Source organism: Coenobita brevimanus, chromosome 19 (assembly GCF_032717465.1).
Source record: "Coenobita brevimanus isolate Jiangsu-jjx chromosome 19, ASM3271746v2, whole genome shotgun sequence".
In the NCBI taxonomy this organism is placed as follows: domain Eukaryota; kingdom Metazoa; phylum Arthropoda; class Malacostraca; order Decapoda; family Coenobitidae; genus Coenobita; species Coenobita brevimanus.
The window spans coordinates 11,213,794-11,238,612 of record NC_136972.1 but is presented as its reverse complement, the minus strand read 5'-3'; positions in this window follow the sequence as shown (position 1 = coordinate 11,238,612).

Genomic DNA, 24,819 nt, shown 5'->3' with positions numbered 1-24,819 from the left:
CATTCCTTTCTCATGTCCTCTGACTAATGCAAGAAAGCCTTGGTTTAATCACGCTTGTTCTAATGCTGTCCGCAACAAGGAGAGGGCCTACAAAAGGTACCGGAGCCAACCCTCCCCTAAATCACATCATCTTTACGTTTCTGCCCGGAATCGTGATAAGTCTGTTCTTCGCTCTACTAAAAATGATTTCATCCATACTAAATGCTCTCAACTCTCCAACTCGAATTCTTTCCACTCCTTCTGGCACCTTGCCAAAAATCTTTCTAACAAATTTACCTCATCATCCTTCCCTCCTCTTTTCTACTCTGATGGTTCTCTAGCTATTTCTTCTACTGATAAAGCAGATCTCTTCGCACAGACTTTCTCCTCCAATTCCACCTTAAACGATTCCGGTGCTGTTCCTCCATCACTTCCCCCCTCTGACTTCCTCATGGCTGACATGAAAATTTCTTCAGTTGATGTATTTTCTGCCATCACTGGCCTCAGTATTAACAAGGCATATGGGCCTGATGGGGTCCCTCCTGTTGTTCTCAAGAACTGTGCTTCTGTGCTTACACCCTGCCTAGGCAAACTCTTTTGCCTTTGTCTGTCAACTTGTACCTTTCCTTCTTGCTGGAAGTCTGCTTTCATTCAGCCAGTCCCAAAGAAGGGTGACCACTCCCAACCCTTCAACTATCGTCCAATTGCTTTAACGTCCTGTATTTCAAAAGTTTTTGAGTCAATTCTCAATAGAAAAATTTTAAGGCATCTTTCCTATCACAACCTTCTTTCCGATCGTCAGTACGGGTTCCGTCAGGGACGCTCCACTGGCGATCTTCTCACGTACCTTTCAGACTCCTGGTCATCCTCCTTTCGGGACTTTGGCGAAAGCTTTGCCATTGCACTTGACATCTCAAAGGCTTTCGATCGAGTCTGGCATAAATCTTTAATTTCCAAACTGCCCTCCTACGGTTTCTATCCTTCTATCTGTGCCTTCATCGCTAGCTTCCTTTCTGGTCGGTCTATAGCCGCTGTTGTAGACGGCCATCGTTCTTCTCCTAGATCTATCAACAGTGGTGTTCCTCAGGGCTCTGTCCTATCACCAACTCTCTTCCTTTTATTCATCAATGCTCTAAGCTGTACATCTAACCCTATCCACTCATATGCTGATGACACCATCCTTCACCTTTCCATTTGGTTCCCGCAACGCCCATCTCAACAGTTACTTCAACAAACAAGGGATGAGGTTATGGCACACCTAATGTCTGACTTGGCTCATATCTCTGACTGGGGTAAAAATAATATGGTTGTTTTTAATGCATCTAAGACTCAGTTCTTACACCTATCAACCCAACAAAATCTTCCACAGGTATACCCACTAATGTTTAATAATATTCAGCTTAATCCTGCATCATCCTTGAACAAGCTTGGGGTTTCATTTACTCGGGACTTATCTTGGAAAGATCATATTACATCTCTTGTAAAATCTGCTTCCAAGAGATTGGGTGTGCTAAGCCGACTCCGCTCTTTCTTTACTCCTGCACAATTGTTGACTCTATACAGGGGTTTTATCCGCCCCAGTGTGGAGTACAACTCTCATGTGTGGGGAGGCTCCCCACATACAGCTCTTCTCAATAGGGTGGAGTCAAAGGCTTTTCGTTTTATTAACTCTCCTCCTCTTACTGACTCCCTTCAACCTCTGTCTCTTCACCGCACTGTTACATCTTTATCTCTTTTCTATCGCTACTTTAATGGTCACTGCTCCTCTGAACTGTCTGCTTGCATTCCTCCACCTCTACGACGGGCGCGTAGCACCCGTCTGGCAGCAAACTCTCATCCCTTTTCTGTCCAACTCTCTAATGCAAGAGTTAACCGTTACTCCCAGTCTTTCATTTATGCAACAGGTCAGCTCTGGAACTGTCTCCCTCTGTCTGTATTTCCTGCTGCCTATGATCTCCAGTCTTTCAAACGCAGTGTGTCCAGGCATCTCATAATGATCGGATCTTGATTTTGACTCTCTATTGTATTTTGTTTTTCTCTTGGAGGGAACTGTTACTGCGGGCTCATGGCCTTTGGTTCCTTCTTCCTCGCATAAAAAAAGAAAAAAATCGGTTGATTGTTCTCTGAAACCGCCTGAGGAAAAAATTTAGGCTTTGAGGGATATTTCGGTTGTCACATAAAATTCCATGAATGATTAAAGTTACAGCCACCAAATCTGGTGAACTTATAGATTGTTATGCCCTAAGGTGACATGCAGATGATCAGTGACCTTGACCTCAAGGTCATTCTACAGCTTGGCTTCTAGTGGTCAATGACTGTTGAAAGCTGTTGTTATCAAAACTGTCCTTGAATAATTTTGTGGTGTTGTAGTTGTTAAGTACTATTACTGATACTATTATTGTTATCATTATCATTATTATTATTATTATTATTATTCATCCGGACCTCCTTTCCCGCCCAAGGGCAGAATGAAGAGTATTAATGTCCAGAGAGCAAAAATTTGCTAAAATCAAATAGGCCACACTTCCATTCACTCATCATTCAAGCCCCCGGAATCCTTGCTCTACCGGATATGCTAAAAACATTCACCACATTCTGTAGCTTCACACAAACCTATCCGACTGAGTCAATCCGGACGCTGCCATGCTCACAAGGGGTGCCAAAATCCCTGATCATGCACTTCTCCTCACAACATTCATCCAGCCAGCTCGATCTCTTGTCAGTTCCTTAGCCTCACCGCTTCCAAACCTCTCTTCCTCACATACTCATCCGCCATATCTTTCCACCTTCTCCTTGGCCTGCCTCGCCTCCTCCCTCCTTCAGATTCGCTCAGGTATACCTTGTTCACCACTCTTCTGTTATCCATTCTTTCCACATGACCATACCATTTCAGGACACTTTCTTCGATTCTGGTGTCCACCAACTTCCTCACTCCACACCTTTCACGAATCACATTATTTCGTATCCTATCCACCCTCTGTACTCCAGATACATTCCTCAGCAGTCCCATCTCCTCTGCTCTTACTCTTGACTTTTCATTTTCATGCCACACCATAGTCTCGCACCTATATGTTAAGGTTGGCATTAACACTCCCTCATGTAAGCTTCGTGCAGCTGCAACACTCGAGCCTCTGCTTCTAATGAAGGCCTTCATTGCGCCAGCTACTTTTCTTCCTTGTTTCACTTTACTTTCAACTTCTTTTGCACATTTTCCTCTCTTTTCTACCACTGTACCCAAGTATTTGAACTCTCTCACCAGTTCCATTCTCTCTCCATTCACGGTGACATCACACTGGGAGTCACCATCTCTCTCAGTAACCATCACTTTACTCTTCTCTACATTTACTCTCAAGGCACGACGCTCACAGACATCAGCAAAACTCTGCACTAGCCTACCAAGTTCTTGTCCGGTACTTGCAAGCAGTACTGCATCATCAGCATACAACAAATTTGAGATATTCCATCTATCACCATTCATTACCAACGCTATACCTCTCTCCATTACTCGTGTTTTTACTTCTCTCATCACCCCATCCATATATATATTTAACAACCATGGGGACATCACACAACCTTGTCGCACGCCCACACCGATCGTGAACCACTCACTTAGATGCCCATTAACCCTTACACATGCTTCGCTACCATCATAAAAACTCTTGACAGCACCTAGCAGCTTACCATCTACACCATACATGCGCAAAACTTTCCACAATCCCTCTCTGTCTACTTTGTCATATGTTTTTTCCAGATCCACGAATGCCATAAACACCATATGGTCCTTCTCACAAGCCTTCTCTGCTATATGTCTCACTGTAAATACTTGATCAACACATCCTCTGCCACTCCTAAAGCCACCCTGTTCATCACTAACTAGGACTTCTGATATCTCTCTTACTTTATAATAATTCTTCCATATACCTTCCCTACCACACTCAATAAACTTATGCCACGATAATTCTTTCACTCACTTCGCTCACCTTTATTTTTGTACAGGGGTACAATCACAGCCCCTTTCCACTCCGCGGGCACAGTTTCACTCATCCATGCCTTCTTACATATCTCCAACAAGCACTTCATTCCACTCTCTTCACTACACTTAAGCATCTCTGCATACACCTCATCAACCCCAGCTGATTTCCCATTTTTCAGCCGTTTCACAGCACTTTTCACCTGTGCGAGTGTCACGTCTCCTGGCACTGCATTCCTTCTCTGCACATCCTAAAAACCAATCATGTTAACAGCTGCTCTGCTCTCTCTATTCCCATTCATCAGGCTTTCAAAATATTCTTTCCACCTGGTCTTTACTTCATCTCCATGGGTTAGTAACGTACCACTTGCATCTTTCACACCGTCCCAATTCTTTCCACTTTGACTTCTACATTTCCGCACCTCTTTCCAGAATAACTTCCTATTTTCAGAATAGTTCGCATTCATTTTTCTTCCCAGATCATCATTTACCTCCTTCATTTTCCTCTTCACTAGTCTCTTTATGTGCTTCTTGCTCTCAATATACTCAGTTCTTATTTCACCTAAACCCCTATCCTGTAACCACTTTAGCCACTTCTTCCTCTTTTCCTCCATTGCTCTCTTAACCTTCTTATCCCACCATGCCGTACCCTTCTTTTTTGTTCATACTCTTGCCACACCACACACCACTTTAGCATTCCTAACTAAACAATCCCTATATGCATTCCGCAGGCTATCCAGATCCAATTCATTCCAGTTCACTGATTCTAGCTCGTCCTTTACTTTGGTCATGTAATCATCTGCCATTTCTTTGATCCTCAGCTTCTCAACTTTCAGTCTTTCTCCCTGACTGCTCCTCTCTCTCTTAATCCGCCTCACTCCTCTCAGCTTGATCTTGCATACCACGATCATATGATCCGACAGACCTCCACATCGTCCCCTCACAGCCCTCGTATCAGCAACCATTCCCATCATCGACCTCTCTACGAGCACATAATCAATCAGGCTTCTTTCAACACGATCCCCGTTTCCTCTATACCATGTATATTTATGTGCATCTTTGTGTTTGAAATACGAAATACAAATGCATAACCTCCTCTCCTGACACATATCCATTAGTCGATTCCCATTATCATATTCTCCTGGTACTCCATAACAACCCATTATATCATCCTCAGGACCAGTGCCTACACTTCCGTTCATATCACCCATCACGATCACTTTATAGCTCCTGGGCATTTCTCCCACTACTTTACCCAGAGAGATGGAGCTGAGAGTATATGAGGGAGGTGGGGAGTGAGCTGGGGGAGGGCAGTCAAATGGAAGATGACAGAGCGACCTGGAGACGTTTTGTCTGCAGCCACCCTTTCCGGGATTAGGGCATCGGGCTATAGATAGATAGATAATTATTGTTCTTCTTCTTCTTCTTCTACTTCTTCTTCTTCTTCTTCTTATTGTTATAATTATTATTATTGTCGTGGTTGTTGCTGTTGTTGTTGTTGTTGTTGTTATTATTAGTAGTAGTATTGTTCAATACACCCGTCTGTCTGTCTGCCTCTCTCTGTCTCTGTCTGTCTGTCTGTCTGTTTGTCTGTCTCTGTCTGTCTGTCTGTCTGTCTGTCTCTCTCTCTCTCTCTCTCTCTCTCTCTCTTTCTCCTTCTCTAACGCCACTAGACACTACCCACAGAAAACGAAATATTCCTTGTCTCTTCAACTGTCTCTCTGGTTGCTATGACACACTATCAGCTTGGTGCTATCGTCTGGCTTTAGTTGGAGGAAATGCGGTAGGGTAAACAGTATATAATAATATTCAGACTCAGGCTCCAATGGCTCACTCAGAGTAGTGTAAAATAATAATGTTACTACTACTACTACTACTACTACTACTAATAATAATAATAATAATAATATTTGCTACTTCTCACCCTGTCCTAGGGTGGGAAAGGAGGTCCAGATAATGATGATGATGATGATGGTTATAATAATAATAATAATAATAATCGCTCTATCTATCAACTGCCGGACCCCTTAATCCCGTAAGGGGTGGCCACAAATAAATCACCATGTCGCACTGCCCCCAGCCATTTCACTGCCCTTCCCCCAGCTCACACTTCCTCTCTCATATACCTCCCCAATCCATCCCTCCATCCCATCCTCGGCCTCCCGCTCCATCTCCCCCCCTCCCTTTCACTTCAGTCATATAAACTCTCCTCGTTAGTCTCTCGCACTCCTTCATCTCCACATGTCCAAACCACATCAATGTATTTCTCCTAACGCTTTCTCTCACTTCCACACCAACGTTTCTTCACTTCCTCATTTATCAGTCTGGATCTCCATGAAACTCCACATGCTCCTTTCAAATAACCCATTACCCGTCGCTGCCCCGGAGGGGCTCGGGGACGGGACTTGTATTCATTCGCTTTGTCTATTTGTTTGTATGTCTGTCTGTTAACTTTACGCGAAAACTACTGGCGTGATATTGACTAAAATGACAGATATGATGGGGAATCACCACCTGAAACCCTAAATAAATTTTGGGCCAAATTGGGCCAAGGCCAAGGCTGTAGGCTCAAAAACTGTAAAAGAAATATGGTTAAAGAATTATTATTGTTTTTTTTGCCATAACTCCTTTTAAATTCGTCATATCGACATGAAACCAAAACCCAAAGATGCAGCTTTCAAATCTGCATCCTATAACGACTCATTACATCAGGGGAGTCACACCCCAGTTAGCGATAGTGGGGTCAATGCGAGGTGGGTCGGGCCTGAAATTTCAAATGGACATAAAATCGTCAATTTTCAACCGATATACTCCAAATTTCGTATGTGACATCTTTGACTAGATATCCTGTTGTCTTTATATGTCAGCACTAAAATGACTGACGGGGACGGATTTGCTGTGCCTTTGCACCGCTTATTGTTTCCACTGCTGTCACTCTTCATTTGTGTCCTTCCAACAAGGTCTAAGCTTCACTTCCATACGTTAGAGTTAGTTTCACAGTACTATCATGCAGCGATTTTTTTACTTCCATGCTCACTTCCCTATTTCTTATCGCTTCTTTCAAAGAACCAGCCACCTTTTTTCTTTGTTGTACCCTTTGAAGTGCATCATATGTGATATATATGACTTGATATCTTATTGTGTTTATAGGTCAGCATAAAAATGACTGCCGCCGACGGGTTTGCTGTGTCTTCGTACAGCTTCTTGTTTCCACTGCTGTCACTCTTGACCTGTGTCCTTCCAACAAGGTCTAAGCTTCACTTCCATACGTTAGAGTTGGTATCACAATACTATCATGCAGAAACTTTTTTACTTCCATGCTCACTTCCCTATTTTATATCACTGCTTTCAAAGCATCAACCACCTTTCTTCCTTGTTGTACCCTTTCAAGTGCATCATCCTCCAAACTTACATCATAAGTCATCACACTGTCCACGTACTTAAATGCATTTACATTCTCCACTTCCTCACCATCCAGCCACATTGTACATTCAGTGACTTCATTTCTCTCGAAGACAATAACTTTACTCTCCTATATTTGTCTTTAGTTTCCGTTTCTTGCACACTCTCCCAAACTTATTCACCATGCCTTGCAGTTCCCCTTCATATTCGCTTAACAATTCAGTGTCATCTGCACACAACAATTCATGTACTTTCCAAACGCTGCCTTCTCTCATTAGGGCCGCTCTAACATCCACTTCTTTACCATGTATCCTTTTTATAACTCCATCCATATACAAACTGAACAACAGTGAAGAAATGACACATCCCTGTTTCAGTCCAGCATTCAGATAGAATAATTTACTCAGTTCACTATCCACACGTACTGCTGCCTTAGCACCCTCACATATACTCTTCATGGCATTCAACATCTTCCCATTTACTCAATATATTCTTTGTATTTTCCCCATTGCTCGTCTACTGTATATACGCTTTCATATTCTTTCTTCAGTTCCATGAAGGCTGCATACGACTTCATTCCCTTCTCTATTTATTTTTCCGCTAAATTCCAAAGAATGAATATCTAATCTCCTCAACCTCTTCCCATCGTAAAATCTCCCTGTTCTTTGTTATTCCCCTAACTCTGTCAATAAGTATCCTAGCATATACTTTTCCTCTTACTCTAAGAAGGCAAATGCCCCTATGATTACCACACACTTCTTTTACCCCCTTTCTTTTGCACGGAGGAATAATTATACCTGACTTCCAATCCTCTGGGACTCCACCTTTCTTCCAGGAATAATCTGCATATCTTCCACATCCATTCTACTACTAACTGTTCCCCATGCTTTGTCAGTTCACCACACACCCCATCAGTTCCTGGGACTTTCCTCATTTTGACGTTCCTCATTGCATCCACTTCTTCCATCTTACTGATCTCTTCCTCCCTTCTCACATCTATCCTTCTCCCAGTCATTTCCCAGCCACTGATACTCGAATTACTTTCATTCTCAATGTCAAACAGTTCCTTAAAGTGTTCTCAGCATCTCCTCACTTTATCTCCCTTCCCCACTATCAGTATACGATTTTTTAAATCTTTCATTCCCTTACTAACGTCTTTATTCCCCTGTCTAACTCTCCTTACCTCCTTCCAGAACATTTTCTTACATTCATTCCACTTCACACTCATATTCCTTCCAAATTCCTCATTCACTCACTTCTTACTCACTCTTACTAATATTTCCACCTCTCTTTCCCTTCTACATATAACTCTCTATTCCATCTCTCAGCTTCCTCCATACTCTACTGCCCATCCCCTCGCTAGATGCTTTCTTCTTTTCTGGCACAGCTAACCTCACCTCTTCATTCCACCGTGCTGTTCCTTGCACCCACTTTCGTCTTCTCTTTACCCCACACACCACCTCACATGCAGCAAAGATTTTTTCCGCAAATATCTTGCACACATCTTTCACCTTCCCCATCTGCTCCAGATCATAATTATCTAATCCCCCCCTCCTTCTCTTATATAATCCGCCTTTCTTCCATGCTCTTGCAGCCTCTCTACCCGTCTTGTATGGACTTCTTCCTCGTGTTCTTCCTTCCATCTATTCTTCCACTGAACTTGAACCTTGACTTTCACCACCACCAAGTAATGGGCAGAAAGTCCACTCCCCCAACTTCTGTATGCTCTTGCATCCCTTACATACCTTCTCATTCTGCCACTCACACACACATAATCAATCATTGCCTTCCGATCATTCAATTCACCATCCACCCTTGTCATCACTCGCCACGTACAGTATACCTGTGGATTATTTTGTGCCTGAATGTTTACTGGAGTACTGCCATTCTGATCCATTTCTGCAGGCACACCCTACTCGCTAATTCTTCCATCCACCTTCACATTCTCTACTTTTCCATTCATATCTCCAATAAAAAACACTCTCATTCCTCTCAAACTTTTCCATTCATGCTTCCACATTTTCCCAGAACTCAGTTTTCACTCTGCTTGCACGATCGTGCATTGACACACACACACACACACACACACACACACACACACACACACACACACACACACACACACACACACACACACACACACACACACACACACACACACACACACACACACACACACCCACACACACACACACACACACACACACACACACACACACACACACACACACACACACACACACACACACACACACACACACACACACACACACACACACACACACACACACACACACACACACACACACACACACACACACACACACACACACACACACACACACACACACACACACACACACACACACACACACACACACACACACACACACACACACACACACACACACACACACACACACACACACACACACACACACACACACACACACACACACACACACACACACACACACACACACACACACACACACACACACACACACACACACACACACACACACACACACACACACACACACACACACACACACACACACACACACACACACACACACACACACACACACACACACACACACACACACACACACACACACACACACACACACACACACACACACACACACACACACACACACACACACACACACACACACACACACACACACACACACACACACACACACACACACACACACACACACACACACACACACACACACACACACACACACACACACACACACACACACACACACACACACGCACACACACACACACGCACACACACACACACACACACACACACACACACACACACACACACACACACACAATTGCCCACGTTTGTATTCCCACTTTCAACCTTACCCAGACAATCCTTGAATCAAATGATCCATACACTCTTGTCTTCCTTTTCCATCTTTTGCACACAGCCATAAATACACCCTCTTTTGCCCTTTCAATCTCATCTACTCCCACGCATATACCCCATCCATACTCCCAGTCTTTCATACTCTCACCCTTCCATTTAGTCTCCGTTAACCCGCATATGTCCTCTTATGCTCCCCCAAGCACCTGGACAGTCTGTTTCACCTTATCATTCGGACCCCTTTCATTCCATTGAGTAATTCGTACCATGTCCTTTGTCTGGTCGTTGGTCATCATCTGTTGGATTTTCCTGATCCGAGGCTTCTTGTTTGTATTTTTAGTTAGTTGTTTGCCAGAGAGGGAGATTAATCCTCCGCCAACCGACTTGCTGATACGTAAGGGATATGTGTTGGTCGGTATAAGGTTACCACTAGATGTATTAAATGATTTTCTGGTTTACAGGAAATCATTTGGCTTGTCACTCAGTGTAGAGTTACCTGAAACAGAGTACCACTACACTGAGTGAGTGGATGATAGGTGCCCCAACAGACCACTATGATTATAATAATAATAATAATCTATCTATCTATATACCTAGGCTGCTTCCCCCAAGGAAAGGGAGGTAGCCGAGACAGGACGACACACTCCCCATTTACTCATCCATTCAAACACATTCATTCGCATCTTAGCCCCAAAGGGGAGAACGGACAGATCCTCACCGCACCACATAATAATAATAATAATAATAATAATAATAATAATATTAATAATAATAATTATTATTATTATTATAATAATAATCTATCTATACACCTAGGCTGCTTCCCCTAAAGAAAGGGATGTTGCCGAGACAGAACGACACACTCCCACTTTACTCATCCACACGCACACATATAATTGTATTTCAGCTCCAAGGAGAGAAGTAGCCTGGAAAAGTTAGGCCAAAAAAGGGGTCAATCCAGAACAAATTGCAATAGTAATGAATGCAGAATTATTATACTCAGATGTATGGCTAGAATAACATATCGAAAGTTAAATCGATTCATAGTATGGGAACACTGTTTAATTTGCATGAATCCAAGATGGCCACCAGAAAAAATCGACACTTCATATATTTTCATATTTCATATCCTTACTTTTCGCAGTGTTTGGTTGGATGCCAAAACTATCTCAAGCTGTAGCTAGGGTCCCATTTAATTTGTTTACAAGTAACAATTCGAGTGTTTTACGGAAAATGTGTAAAATCCAAGATGGCCACCCCCTGTTTTTACTAATTTTTGCTTAAACGTCACACTTTTTCTTCCTGGACATTAATATGAAGGCATACGAGGTGTAGAAATAACCAGAATCTCTGGTTATTTTATTGTTTTGGTCAATAAACTTATTGTTAATCATATAATTCATTTACTAGGTGATTTACACAGTTTGAGTTGTTTGCCATTTGCCATGAGGATATGTATACAGGATACTTCAAATATGAGAGTACATACAGTATTTGCGTTGGCTATGACGGAGCGGAATGGAATAAAGGGTGACAATACCATAACATATTTTAATTTAACAAAATGTTGTAATACAAACTGAATAAAACAAGACAAGAATATAAACTCATACTTCTGACATAGATCCAATCATCACATGGAATGGTAATTTTCAATATGATGCTAATATCAGTGATCATCTGATAAATTTATAATTAATAACCATGTACTGAGATAATGAATGTGTTTTGGTTATATTGGACTAGCACTTTAATCTAAAATATGAAGTAAATATTGAACATATTTAAGACGTAATTCTCTAGCACATCTGACTATGCTGTACATAGGTACTTACGGTATATGGAAACAAGTATAGTATGTACATTCTCCGGCAGTATGTATATTCTGACGATTATTAAGTCTATTAATATAGTATTATTCTTGTCACAAAAATGATCAAACATCATCTACCAATAATATACTTTGGGGTAACAAATGAGTATAGTGCATGTTAAGAACATCTTTTACCATATAAGTAAATAAAACATGTACTACGTGAAAAACGAATGAAATGTTATGCAAATAATTTTGAAGATAATACTGACAGCTTGTCACATCATAAGAATATCTAAGATAACATTCATATACAGGCTGATTAATTCATCACATTATCTTCTGTGATATATTCTTACACAGACATCGGCAATGTCTATATCCAGTCACAGTTCACTCCATTCCTGCGGCACGTACACAGTCTTGTACTACAACCTGCTTGGCAGTTACAACCCACTACCTCGAGCTATGCAGTATGAGCTGCTAGTCTATCAGTGAGGACAAACAAAAATTTATTGCCTTGCTTGTACCAACCCCAGTTCTCTGGTGACATATCTGCTCTACTCATCCATTGCTGAACTTAAAGATGAAGAAGTAGACTGTGGTATTTTGCTGCAGCTGATGAAGGTGACAGCACTTTGGGTTGCATAGGAGATGTACTTCTGCCAACCTTCCGGTGGAATCGTTGGAATCGGAGGAAATTCAATGTGTCATTAGGCTGGCCTTTGTAGATTTGAACTAGTGCCTTTCCCCAGCACCAACCTGCTCCAGGAATAGCTTGGTCAAGCAATAGCTTATATGTTCTGATCAATTTCAAACCTATTTTCTTTCCAATGCCATAGAGAAAAGAGATAGTGTCACACTTGTTACGAATTCTACTGTCTAGAGGACGAACATTCTAATTGTAACATGGCCAAACAAGTAACCCGTAAAAAGTGAACGAATCATATTAGGAATATAAAACTGAGCAAAAAGTTTGATATATATTAGACATTATACAATCATTAAATAGTCTCACCAAGGTTAACACTGCCAAACAAGCTTGCAGTAGTAATGGGAGAAACTTCGCTTTTCTCTAATTCGTCAAAACCTAACTGGTTAAGCAGAACAGTAATACCCTAATACATAAACATTAAAAGGTAAGGTTAAGCAATAAACTTAGCTGTAAGGTGACCACATGAAATAAAGTAAACCTCTGGACCACTTGTACACAATCGAGGAAACAGAAGGCAGGAGCTGTTCGTCTCAGGGGTTGCTAACACCACACAGATCAGTCAAGGAGTGAGCCACAGACGAACAGCTCCCTCCCTCGACTCCATCAGTTACCCAAGGTTACCAATTGGTCTTTTAAGATGTTGCAAACTACTGTATTATATAAAATTTCAACCTTACTACAAAATATATTAAAGTTAATATAATTATAAACACAATACTGGAGAATTACTAAATTCATAAACGAGTTCATAATGAATACTTATTACAGAACAATTAAAACACAAAACAATTGAACCCTGCCAAGCGCAGAGCTCACACAAAAATTAGTAAGCATGTCCATGACACCTTCCCCCTAAGATAATATTTACTGGTAAATTTTATCATAGTCCAGATGAACCTAGTACCTATGAATATAGCTTTACAGTTCAGTGTATTAAACACGAGAAAGAGTATCAGCCAGGATATTCTCTTGCCCCTTGATATGCCTTATTTCTAAATTGTATGGCTGAATCAACAATGACCACCTCATTAGTCTCTGATTTCTGTTTTTCATTCTGTTTAGAAACTTCAGTGGATTATGATCGCTGTAAACAATCACTGGATACCTTGCATTACTTACATAAACATGAAATTTCTCTAAAGCTAGTATCAATGCCAAGAGCTCCTTTTCAATGGTAGCATAGTTCCTTTGATACTTCTTAAACTTGGTTGACATATAACACACAGGATGCAAAACTTCATCTTCTCCAAACTGAAGTAAAACAGCACCCGCTCCTGAATCACTGGCATCCACATGTAGACTGAAGGGTTTCTCAAAGTCTGGAGATCTCAGCACTGGAGCAGTGGACAACAAGGCTCGGATGTTTTCAAATGATGTTTGACATTCAGCTGTCCACTTGAAAATCTTCTTTGGACTAGAGAGGTTAGTTAACGGAACAGCAACCTGAGAAAAATTTCGACAAAATCTTCTATAATATCCAGCCATCCCCAGGAAACGTAACAAGGACTTACGGTCCGAAGGTGGTGGAAAGTTCTGAATGGCGTCTATTTTAGCGTCGACTGGTTTAATATGACCTTTCCCAACCACGTGACCCAGGAATACTACTGTAGCACGTCCAAACTCACTCTTTGCAAGATTTAGGGTAAGATCTGCCTCAGTCAGTCTAGCAAACAGCGCCCTCAGTCGTTCATGGTGTTCTTCCCGAGTAGATGAAACCACCACCAAATCATCCAGATAAGCCTGCACTCTCTCCAGTCCTCTGATGACGTTGTTTACCAAACGATGGAAGGTGGCAGGTGCGTTCCTCAAGCCAAAACTTATGACCTTATACTGATACAAGCCATCTGCCGTGATGAAGGCAGAAATCCTCTTAGCCCTCTCTGTCAGTACAACTTGATAGTAGCCCTTCAATAAATCCAATTTAGTAACGAACTCTGCTTTTCCAGTTCCATCAATCACATCATCCAGACGAGGTAAAGGGAATGAATCTGGCAGAGTAACGGCATTCACACGACGGTAGTCGGTGCACAGTCTCATACTTCCATCTGGCTTTGGAACAAGGAAGCATGGTGAAGCCCACTCACTGTCGCTAGGTTCCGCCAGATCATGGGAGATCAAAAACGATACCTCCTCTTGAAGCTTCTTTCTCTGGGAAGGGTTGGCTCGGTAAGAGGCTTGCTTGATTGGCTTGGTGTGGTCCAGTAGGATGATGTCATGCATCACACCACGACATGGCCTAGGAACGTCACCGCATATCCCTCTGAATTCCCTCATCAGATTCACCAGATCTGCTGACTGCCGAAGTGAGAGGTGCTGCAATTTAGGACCAAAATTAGACAAAAGCTCACTATTACATAGCTTAAGGGGATCAGCTTCAAAGAATTCTGGATCTTCAACTTCCACTTCGTGCTGTACCATGATTTGTCCTCCTCCTCTACAGTAGTATGGCTTCAGTAAGTTTATATGTACCCGACGTTCCTTTCTTCCGCGATCAGGAGTCTCTATTACATAGTTCACAGAGTCAACCTTTTCTTTGACTCGGTATGGTCCAAAATACTTTGCCTGAAGAGCATTCTTAGCTAAAGGAAGAAAAGCTAGTACTAAATCACCGGGATTAAAGTTTCTTTCCACTGCTTTCCTGTCAAAAATCTCCTTCATGGTTTCCTGTGCACCCTTCAAATTTTCTCTGGCAAAATTTCTTATATGATTTAACCTGTCTCTGAACTTTTTCACATATTGTAAAAGAGGCATAGTGTTATCCTCTGATACCCAACTTTCTTTGACTAATTTGAGTGGTCCCCTAACCTCATGTCCATACACGAGCTCGAATGGGGCATAACCAAGAGATTCCTGCTTACTCTCTCTAATGGCAAACAGAAGCAGATGTATCCCTTCATCCCACTCTTTCCCTGCTTCCAGACAATACTTTCTCAGCATTTGCTTATAAGTCTGATGAAAACGCTCTAAAGCGCCTTGTGACTCAGGATGGTAAGCTGTAGCAAAGTACTGCTTAATAGACAACTCATGCATCACTTGTTGAAAGAGACCACTTGAAAAATTCGAGCCTTGATCTGACTGAATGGATCTAGGTATACCATACTGAGTAAAGAATTTGGTCAGTGCCTTAACAATTAATTTAGCAGAAATTTTCCTCAAAGGAATACATTCAGGATACCGAGTGGTAGCACACATAATCGTAAAAATGTACTGGTTTCCACTCTTAGTTTTTGGCAATGGACCTACGCAGTCAATTATAATATGACTAAATGGCTCTTTCACTACCTCAATGGGCTTGAGAGGTGCTGGTGGAATAACACTGGTAGGCCTCCCTACCAGTTGGCAAGTGTGGCATGTCTGGCAATACTTTGAGACGTCTCGTTTCATCTTTGGCCAAAAGAAATGTCACATCAACTTGCTACAAGTCTTACGAACTCCTAAGTGTCTGCCTAGACCATCATGAGCTAAACCTATTAAATCCTGACGGTAGACAGTTAGAACTACAATTTGGTACAAAACGAAAGTCTGACCATAAGCAGGTACATCTGTTGGTCTATATTTTCTCATAAGTATGTTAGAACGAGTGAAGTAACAGGTACTTGAAGGGGAGTCTGCCTTATCATATGACTGACGAAAACATTTTAGCAGGTCGTGATCTTCTTGTTGTGCTCTAATAAGCATTTCTTTCGTCATAGGTAAATTCTTTATCTCGTCACAGTCATTAATACTTGTTTGTTTAAACAAATTACTAAGGTCAAGTCCAAGATCATCTTCATTTTCTACAGCCTCATCCTCAGGAGAGGACTCACCTGTATAGTCATACTTCTAGTTAGGGCACAACTAGGAAAAAGATAAGGATTTTTATTTTCCAATTGTTCTGTTGGATTGTAACTACAGGGTACAAGGGTTACTACAGGATCAAGTACCAGACGATCACCAGCTATGTCATTGCCCAACAAAAATGTCACGCCATCAACTGGAAGGGGAGAATCCTGAACTCCTACAGTGATATATTGCTGCACAAGATCTGACTCTATATAAATTCGTGCTAAAGGAACAGTGAACTCCACCAACACCCCTCAGAACCACGTGCTCACCAGTATAAGAGTTTTCTATAAATGGAACAGCACTCTTAACTACCACACTGTGTGATGCACCGGTATCCCTTAATATCTGAACTGGGTAAGAAATTTCTAATGAGCTATCACTTGAAACTAATCCCTCAAACATGAATGGACCAAATGAGCCAGTCTTATCACTTGAGGAGGCTACAGCAGTGACACCATTTTCCTTCACTGTACTTAACACAAGGGAAGATTCTGATTTAGCTGCATTCTTTTTTGCCAGCTTTGGACAATTAGCAATGACATGTCCTGGTTGTTTGCAGTAATAACAAGCATGAACTGATCCTAATGCAGTTAGTTCTTCTCTTGATCCTGAACTCTTAGCATGCTTAGGCAAATTGACTAAGACCTTGCTAACAGACCGAGATTCTTTAAGCTTATCACCCTGATCACTTGACTCCTCACAACCCCCCAGCCTCCTGCCAACTTGTCCATAGCGGTTCTGAGGTTTAAGCTTAGTACGATGTGTTAAAGCATAATTATCTGCTAATGTTGCAGCTTTACTCAAAGTGGTCACCTCACGTTCATCCAAGTACAGCCTGATGTCAGCAGCCACTGAACGTTTAAATTCTTCTAACAGGAATAGTTCTTTTAAGTCATCATAATTTTTTACATTTCTAGACCTAATCCATCGCTGAAATAGCCTCTCTTTCTCTGCTGCAAACTCAACGTACGTTTCTGACTCTGCCTTTCTTAAGTTCCGAAACCTTTGTCTGTAAGCTTCCGGAACTAAATCGTAAGCTTTGAGCACTGCCTCCTTAACCTTGGTGTAATCTTTGCATGTTTCTTCTGAAAGGCTAATAAAAATGGTCTTTGCTTTTCCGACCAATACCGTCTGAACCAGAACTGACCAGTTCTCCATAGGCCACTTTAAACTATTTGCAATCTTTTCAAATTGCAAAAAACTCTTCAGGATCACGCTCATCAAATGACGGAATTAACTTGGCATGCTTACTGACATCAAACTGAACCTGAATATTACCTTCCCTTTTTAATTCTAACTCTAGTTGTAACTTCTTAAGGTCATGCTCCCTTTGTTCTCTCTCATGTTCCCTCTGTCGCTGTGAAGCTTCCCTCTGTTTAGCTGCCTCAACCAATTCCATCTTCCTCAAAGCAATCAGTTCTGAAACATGGCTGCCACCTTCACCCACAGGATTTGTATCACACAAAGTTAAAGCAGAACTAGGAAGTATATTCCTAGACACTAATGTTTGAATTACTATCCTTTTGAGTTCTTCTTTCCTTATTTTACTATCAAATGGTATTTCATAATAAGTAGCAAGCGAAACCCAATCACTTTTTTTCAAAACTACATCCTGTAATAATGGCAATGAAGGGTCAGCAACAAATTCAGCTAAATCAAATACTGCCATAATAACTTATAGAAATGCCAAAGTAAATCAAAATCAAAACAATGACAAGAAAGAGAAGACTCTTCAAACCACCATTACTCGGAATTAAAACGTCTGGCAAAACGAAGAAAAGCTTCACTCAAGGCTTCAGAATTATCCCGGTCGGGCCCCCATATGTTACGAATTCTACTGTCTAGAGGACGAACATTCTAATTGTAACATGGCCAAACAAGTAACCCGTAAAAAGTGAACGAATCATATTAGGAATATAAAACTGAGCAAAAAGTTTGATATATATTAGACATTATACAATCATTAAATAGTCTCACCAAGGTTAACACTGCCAAACAAGCTTGCAGTAGTAATGGGAGAAACTTCGCTTTTCTCTAATTCGTCAAAACCTAACTGGTTAAGCAGAACAGTAATACCCTAATACATAAACATTAAAAGGTAAGGTTAAGCAATAAACTTAGCTGTAAGGTGACCACATGAAATAAAGTAAACCTCTGGACCACTTGTACACAATCGAGGAAACAGAAGGCAGGAGCTGTTCGTCTCAGGGGTTGCTAACACCACACAGATCAGTCAAGGAGTGAGCCACAGACGAACAGCTCCCTCCCTCGACTCCATCAGTTACCCAAGGTTACCAATTGGTCTTTTAAGATGTTGCAAACTACTGTATTATATAAAATTTCAACCTTACTACAAAATATATTAAAGTTAATATAATTATAAACACAATACTGGAGAATTACTAAATTCATAAACGAGTTCATAATGAATACTTATTACAGAACAATTAAAACACAAAACAATTGAACCCTGCCAAGCGCAGAGCTCACACAAAAATTAGTAAGCATGTCCATGACACACTCAAGGAAGGCGTGAACAAACAGAATGTTATCGCATACCTCTGTACCAAGAACTGTTCTCATCACTGCCATATCCAGCTTCTTGGAGTTCTCTTGACACCTGAACGAGGTTCTGGTCTGAAATATACAGTATATTTGGTGTTGATGGTGTGAATGCCAGCACAAGAGAATGAGGATGTCTGTGTCATCAGCTACCACAACTGTGGGCTGAGCAGCAGCAATGGGATTCTGACCATGGGATTCTGAACAACTAGCAAATCACCGTCTACTTTAGCATGTTCAGTATGACAATCCAAGTGACTCAAGTGATCAGCCAGTAGATGGAAGAACCTCTGTTTGTTGAATGCATTGGAGAAGTCATATCTTTTCCCCTGGAACAACATGGCATAGGATTATGACAATTGTGCTAGCATCCATCATCCCTCTGCGTTGCTGAGTGACATCTTTAGTTGATGGCCCCTCAGGATATCCATCAAATATAATAATGGCTCTTCCATTATGTGATGTGACATACTTCTTTGTGTAAGCTTGGCATATATCGGCATATGTAGTACCCCGATTCCATCTTATTCTATGTAGCAACGCACCACCTTCCAGTATGTACTGGACACCACCTGATGGAGTTAGTAGGTTAGGTGGCATTAACTTCCACAGTGCATCAGCCAGCGAAGAGTTAACTGCGAGTCTTGCAGTTGTTCTCAAACAGTGCAGGTGGATAACTGTACAGCTCATATTCAAACACTACAGCAAGATTTTCGTTCTGTGTGCCTGCCATTACTAAGCTCAGGAATAGCAGCTGGGGATCAATGTTGAGGACATCTCCTTTGACAATCACTGCCTTATTGTTGCTAAGAGGGACCAATCATGTTCTGAAGAACTTTCATTCCAACTTTCGATACTTGATCAGCATTCCAGTAGCCAGCTGTACAGTTCCGTGTTGTCTGTGAATGGATTCCTTGAGGACAAGTGAGCTACTATTATGTGATTATCAGACAAATCCTTTGCCATTCTGGTTGTAGATGTGTCTTTGTGTTGTTTGCTGGTTTCATAGCTGGCTCCAGATAATTGTTGCATTGCTAATTATATCTCAGATGTCACACTGCTTGAGGGTAGCCATATGAGATGTTGGGTCTCACCCATACCTCCCCCACGAGTCAGTCCACCTGTAGTCTTCAGGGAGCTCATCAAGACCTGTTCAGTGATGAAATCCGATGAGAATCCTCCCCAGAACCTGTCTGATCTCCTGATCACGTGGTATCCTTGCAAGAAATGTTGACTCACTTCTGGGTGTTTCATCTCCAGTTGATTCATTTTCTGCAGATACAGATGGAGTGATTTGGTGTAGTGATAACGACCAGAGGCTGCAAGAAATGACAACATGCTCCTCATTACAGCAAGATGCATCTTCCAATTGCCTTTTCATTCAGCCCTTATGAACACTTGGAAAATACAGTAGCTATCATCTCTAGGTACTGAATCCAAAGATTGGAAGTACATGATTTCTTTAAATCATCTTCGGCCAGATCAAGCTCTTTACCGATCTGTACCATTGTAGGAGATTTTTCTATGTCTTCTACAGCGTTTTAGTTTCTTTTAGGATATCTGGAAGAGTTTGCTCTCCTTCAGGTGGACTTTTTTCAAATTCATCAACAACTGTGAATGTTTCATCATTTGGTGAATCCGCATCCTGTGATGTTTGCGGTAACTCATTTCCAAAGACCTTTGTTGTGACAAGTATGTAAAGGGCAGCACAAACAGAAAAATGTCTTCAGACAGCTCAGGCAATTGTCTTCCCACTGAGGATGCGTGACAGCATTACTAGCATAGACTAGTTCCAATACCTTGTGAAGTTCAGAACCTGACATTTTTTGGCCAATTGCTCTAAGATAGCTCACCTAGGTATGAAATCCTCCAATGTGCAACACAGTAGACCTGATGATGCTATCTTTTACGCTACTGTCTTATATCATAAGAACTTTGAACCATAATGGTTAATCAAATGTGAGGACTGGTGTGGCACCATGATGTGCAGCATGTTCGTTAAAGTACATTATGGTGGACTATATACAGGCTATGTCACCTGGCTCTGTCTTGCATGGACGAGAACAACATGGAGGACTTTTCTGGGTGACTACCTTCTTTGTTGATCATCTGCATCATACCAGACCAAGCTGGCCTCCGTGGCTTGAATCTGAGTGATATTTCCCAAAGTTGGTCTACGCTTGTTTGATTATCATACTCTAGTAACTTGCCCTACTGCAGTGGCCAAACACCTTCAACGTCTGAAACAAAGTAGTGGATGTTGATTTGACCAATAGCAGATGTATCTTCATTGCTAATTTCAACTCGGGGAACTGATATTGCACTGGCTATTGCAGGTGTCACAATGGCCATTATACCCACCTCGTGAAAGGTGTTGTGTCTATCAAAGGTTCACAGATTGTGGTCCGCGTTGTCTGCAATGTACTGTACAAAGTTGCCTCTTTTTGTGTCAGGAATCTTTATCCCTTCTTTGTCAGCAGCACTACATTCAAACTTGGTGACTTCCTTATAACTGCATGTAAAGCCATGTTTGTGGAGTGTACTTATACGGAATTTTGAGCAAAAGTTGTGTTGCAGTTGGATCCCAAGCTCAAACTCTAAAGGGACCAGTAAACCACGACACCGAGTGGCCTGCGCCATAGCCTGTCCAATGGAAGCCAGCTTCATTTTGTTGTCAGCACCAGTGAAAAGGTCACCAAGAAATGACTTCAGGGATTTTGGTAAAGAATCACAAGCTGCTTCCACCGAATTCATTTCTGCACATGGGGGATACATATCAGACTACTATTCAATCATTTTTATGTCATTCTTCATGAGTTTAGCAGCATTTGAAAGTATTCAGTCCTTTTCTTGTTGAGTGTTCATTGTCTTGGGCAGGGTCTGAAACTCCTGCTGGATATTTGTTTTGTTGCTCCACATTGTGACCAAATTTCTTATGTATTTGTTCTTTCATTTATGTTTGACTGTATAGTGTTATACTGGAGTCTGAAAAGAACTTGGCCATTTTGTCGAGGAGATCGTTTATAGCTGTTTGCTCATTATCTATGAGATCCAGGTCATTCATCACGTTCATAAAGGCTTCAGCCTCCATGACATCATGTGGTCTTCCCTGCTTCAAATGTGTCACAGATGTATCAACATCATGTTGAAGAAACTTATGAGAAACGCCCCTGCCAGTTGTGAAGTTAGTGCTGCAGGTTTTGTGGTATACAACATCGACAGCATGTAAATCGTTAACATATCTAATTCTGCCCTGAACCGTATTCCTCTGTTCATCATTTCTTTTCATGAATGACTCTTGAATACTCTGCTGGAAATCTTATGCCCAGATTGGTATGGGTTTGTATTCTGGATTCCTACCATGTCCAGAACCTCTCTGTCCACAAAAGAGACATTGGGTTCCGTAGTCAAATGTACCTACAGATGATCTCGAAGATGGCTTTTCACTGGTGGAAGAATTATCACCAAGTCTTTTTTCGGTTGGACTATTCTGTATATCGAGGGTTTGTGAAAACTTGGCGACACTTCTGGTGGACCCATTGTCCAGGAACAGCACATAATAATGTCAACATGTCTAACTTCACTCCCTTTGTTGATACCCGCACAACCCTTTGTTGTGACTTGAGAACGTGATCCGCCTGGTGATATGGGTTTCTGGCATATGACACAAGTTTCCTCGTGGTCCATCACGCTCATCCTGGAAATAGATAGTCACCGCCGTGAATACGAAGGCTTAACTAGTATATAATAATGATATATCAGCCCCACTTATATAACAATGCTGGAACAAAAAATAAGAATGCAAGTAGTCATGCATATGACATGATTGCAAACAAAACATAAAATATTTGCTCGGTAACTATATTCAGTGAGACTTCAATACAATTCGTATGTACTCATACACACTGAAAATAAGACCATGGTTATATGGGTTATTTTTCTACTTTTATTTTGTTTTTTTGTTTTTTTCAATAGGAATGATTGGAGAAAAATTATGAATGAACAAATGATGACGCAACCCCGAAGGTATATTCTCCCGCATTTGGCCTGATCAGCTGATTAGGTCAGGTGTAGGTAAGAGGATGGGTCCCTTATCATGTGGCACAGGTAAACCAGCTCTGCTGTCTGGCCCTGCTGCAGATATCGTTGATTGCACTGCACAGTTGGCTCTCGTGCGGTGTGGGGTAGTGAGGATCTGTCCCTTCTCCTCTCATGGCTAAGATGCGAATGAATGTGTGATGAGTAAATTGGAGTGTGTCGTCCTGTCTCGGCTACCTCCCATTCTTTGGAGGAAGCAGTCTAGGAATATAGACAGTTAGAGTTTTGCATATTAGGTAATATATAAAGGGAAATACATGAGCATGTCACATTCATAGAAATTAATGAGTTCTTCCAGTGACAATCATCACATGAGCATGTCACATTCATAGAAATTAATGAATTCTTCCAGTGACAATCATTATCGCTTTGACAATACCCTGGATTAAAGTATTGCTAGTTACACTACAGTTCGGTCATTTTTATTCACTAAATGTTTAATTTTGACTGTATTTTCAAATATCTACGTCACACTATGCCATAAAGGCTGTGCCTAATCTGTTCTCATTAGTTTCATATGCCATATCACCAACAAAAGTCAGTCAGCATCACCAAAACGAGTTAAAGTCGCATTATCGCTGCTCCTGTGGCAGACATTTTGAATTTATTAAAATTAGATCATGTTCCCTTATTTTGATTCCAGTAAACTTCTGACATGTTATTTCAACTATGTTTCAGAGTTCACTAGTGTTGGAATCACTATTTTTGCAATTTTATAATAAGCCTGGGCTAAAGGGATAGAAACTCACCACAGCATACCATACGAGGGAAAGCTGTGCAGTGAAATCTGCGACATCCACAGCAGGGCAAGAGAGCAGAAATGTTTTATCCCTGCCACGTCATAATGGACCGATCCCCTTACCCGCACCTGACCTGATCAGCTGATCAGACAAAATGCGGGAGAATATCCCATCGGGGCTGCAACGCCATTTATACATTCACAGTTTCTCTCCAGTCATCCCTATCATGTGCAGCCACTCTTCCTTGCTCTACAGACATCCCCTTCGCATCTAACGCTCTCTTCACATTGTCCATCCATCCTATTTGTGATCTTCCTCTCTGCCTTACCCCTCTTACATCCGATCCAGTTATCATTTTCACCAACGACTCTTCATCCATTCTCTTGATATGCCCGAACCACTGCAACAATCTACTCAACTCCATCAGTCATCTAGTACATAACTCCAGTTATCCTTTGCACTTCACCATATTTCACTCAATCCATATGCGTCACTCCACACATACTCCCCAGGCACCTCATCTCCATTACACTCAAACTCTTCCTCTCTGCTACACCCATATTCAATGGTTCAGCCCCATATAATGCAGTCAGCACCACAACACGCTCATACAGCCTTCTCTTTACATTTATTCTAAGCAAACGACATCTAAACACTTGTTTCAGTCCTCCCAGTACCTTCCCTACTTCATTCATTCTAAACTTCACTTCTACATCTATTCTTCCATCCACAGCAACATGTGACCCTAAGTACTCAAAACACTACCCCCTCAAGCAACTCACCATTCAAAACTACTTTCATCCTCCTCCCAGCTACCAA